Here is a 2,802-nt window from a genome sequence, read left to right on the forward strand (position 1 = left end):
ACATTTAAAAATTTCCCCTCGCCGTTATTTTTACCTTTTCTTTTTAGCTCATTTCTTCCTACTCCTACCACTTTCCACTTCCTTTTACCTCCCCTGTCTTTTCTCCTCTTACATTTCTTCCTTTTTTCTCCTCTTTGCCTCCTAGTCTATGCCCCTTGAAGAAAAAACTTAAACAATATACTTTTCATTTTCTTTTTTTTTGATAGCAAGTTTTCCTCTTATGAATCTTACATATTTTCCTCGTCAACCTTTTCCTCGGCGCTCTACCTCTTACCCCATGTCTCTTAAAGAGAAACGTAAAGAACATGTATATCCTCTGTCCCTCTCTCTCTCTTTCTCCCTCCCTCCCTCCTTATCCCCATCCTTCCCTCTCACTCTTTTTTCTCCTTATTTTTTTCTTATTCTTCCGCCATAAGGGTTGGGTTGCCGCGTCCGTCCTCCTCCAGCCTGGCTTCTTCACGGCTAGTTTACTCTATTGTCAAGTACCGCAACAACCAAATGACTGGGACGTGAGATGGGCTATGAGCTCGACTTAAAGGGGTGGGGGAGATGGGGCGTGGGGAGATGAGTAAGGGGATGGGGAGTGGGGAGGTGGGGTGTGGGGATGGGGTGTGGGGAGATGGGGAATAGGGAGTGGGTTGGGGAGTGGGGAGATGAGTAGGGGGATGGGGTGTGGGGAAATGGGGAGTGGGGAGGTGGGGTGTGGGGATGAGCTGTTGGGAAATGGGGAGTGGGGTGTGGGGAGATGAGTAAGGGGATGGGGAGTGGGGAGGTGGGGTGTGGGGATGGGGTGTGGGGAGATGGGGAATAGGGAGTGGGTTGGGGAGTGGGGAGATGAGTAAGGGGATGGGGCGTGGGGAGATGGGGAGTGGGGAGGTGGGGTGTGGGGATGGGCTGTTGGGAAATGGGGAGTGGGGTGTGGGGAGATGAGTAAGGGGATGGGGTGTTGAGAGATGGGGAGTGGGGAGGTGGGGAATAGGGAGTGTGTTGGGGTGTGAGGAGATAGGGAACAGGGAGTGGGTTGGGGTAGGGAAGGAGGGTAAGACTGGGAGTGGGAGCGATGAGGGATGAGAGATTGGAGGGGATGGGTAGGGGAATGTTGATGGGGAGACTGAGGAGGGGATGAAGGGAGAGAAGGTTTGGGGTAAGATACGAAGTTGAAAGGCTAGATGGGGAGTAGGGAGGCTTGGGGGAGAGGGCTTATGTTGGGATGGGGATGTGGGAGCTAAGGGTGGAATGGGGAGGGAGGGGCTTATGGGGGATGGGGAGAAAGGGGAGGGGCTTGGGGGAGGGGTCTTAGAGATTAGGTGGTGAGAAGGAAGGCTTCGGTTGAGATGAGGAGAAGGGGGGGGGGGGGCTAAGGGGTGATGGGGAGAAGGGGGAATTGGGGGAGAGGACTAATGTTGGGATGGGGAGAAGGGGCTTAGAAAGGAATGGGGAGAAAGGGGGGCCTGGGGGAGGGGGCTTAGGGTGGGATGGGGAGAATGTAGGCTTAGGATGAGAGACAAACGGGAGAGAGTAAGGGATTGGGGATAAGACGCGAGACTGGAGGTCGGGAAGTCATGGCTTGGATGTTGGGTTGCGATGGGGAGGTAGGCAGATGGGGAGGTAGGCAGATGGGGAGGTAGGCAGATGGGGAGGTAGGCAGATGGGGAGGTAGGCAGATGGGGAGGTAGGCAGATGGGGAGGTAGGCAGATGGGGAGGTAGGCAGATGGGGAGGTAGGCAGATGGGGAGGTAGGCAGATGGGGAGGTAGGCAGATGGGGAGGTAGGCAGATGGGGAGGTAGGCAGATGGGGAGGTAGGCAGATGGGGAGGTAGGCAGATGGGGAGGTAGGCAGATGGGGAGGTAGGCAGATGGGGAGGTAGGCAGATGGGGAGGTAGGCAGATGGGGAGGTAGGCAGATGGGGAGGTAGGCAGATGGGGAGGTAGGCAGATGGGGAGGTAGGCAGATGGGGAGATGGGAGTTTGAGGGGCTGGGGAGAAGAGAGATTTGGGTTGGTTAGGTAGATGGAAGGTTGGAGTAAGTCGCAAGGTATTTTAACACAGGTCCTACTCCATCTTGATGAAAATCCTAGTTGGCAACTTCCGAACTAGAGTCCCATCTTTTTTCGCCTTTATTCCCTGCACATACATAGTTTATTTGTTTACCTCTTTTTCTTGCTTTTGTCTAAGTTTCTTTTCGATTTGTTTCGCCATTGTTTTTGCTGAATCATTATCAAGGAAAATATATTGAAAATGATTTAACATAAAATATATTAGCTTGTTAAGATAAAAAAGGGGGCGGAGCTAATGAGGTCATCACGTTTAGCCAATGAGAGCGCACTTTAGGATACCAGATATAGTTAGATACATGATCAATCGATAGCGTTTTAATTACTATAAGTAAATCCCAAACTCCCCTCTTCCACTTATGATAACGAAGAATTTCTCTACATCAACAGCCGTCAGACTACTACTGCAAAAAAGAAAAATCTGTTTCATTTTTGTGTTCAACAGACTAAATGGAAGTGGTGCTACCTGCTTATATTCCTTGTAAGATGGGAAAAAGGGAGTTGGAGATGGAATGGTGGGATGGGAAGCTGATGGTGGGGATGGGAGTGGGGAGAAGCGCCTGAGGTGGGGGTGAGGAGAAGAAAGGAGTGGGATAGGGAGATGAGAGGTTAAGCGCAGGAGCGAGACTGGGATTGGGGAAATGGGGGAGGAAAATGGGAAAAGGATGTGTAAAGCCTATGATGTGGCCTTGCAGGAGCATTTAGGTGACGAGAGGGGACAGGAAGAGATGTGGGGAGAGGAGAGGAG

This window comes from Penaeus vannamei, chromosome 9 (assembly GCF_042767895.1).
Source record: "Penaeus vannamei isolate JL-2024 chromosome 9, ASM4276789v1, whole genome shotgun sequence".
NCBI lineage: Eukaryota > Metazoa > Arthropoda > Malacostraca > Decapoda > Penaeidae > Penaeus > Penaeus vannamei.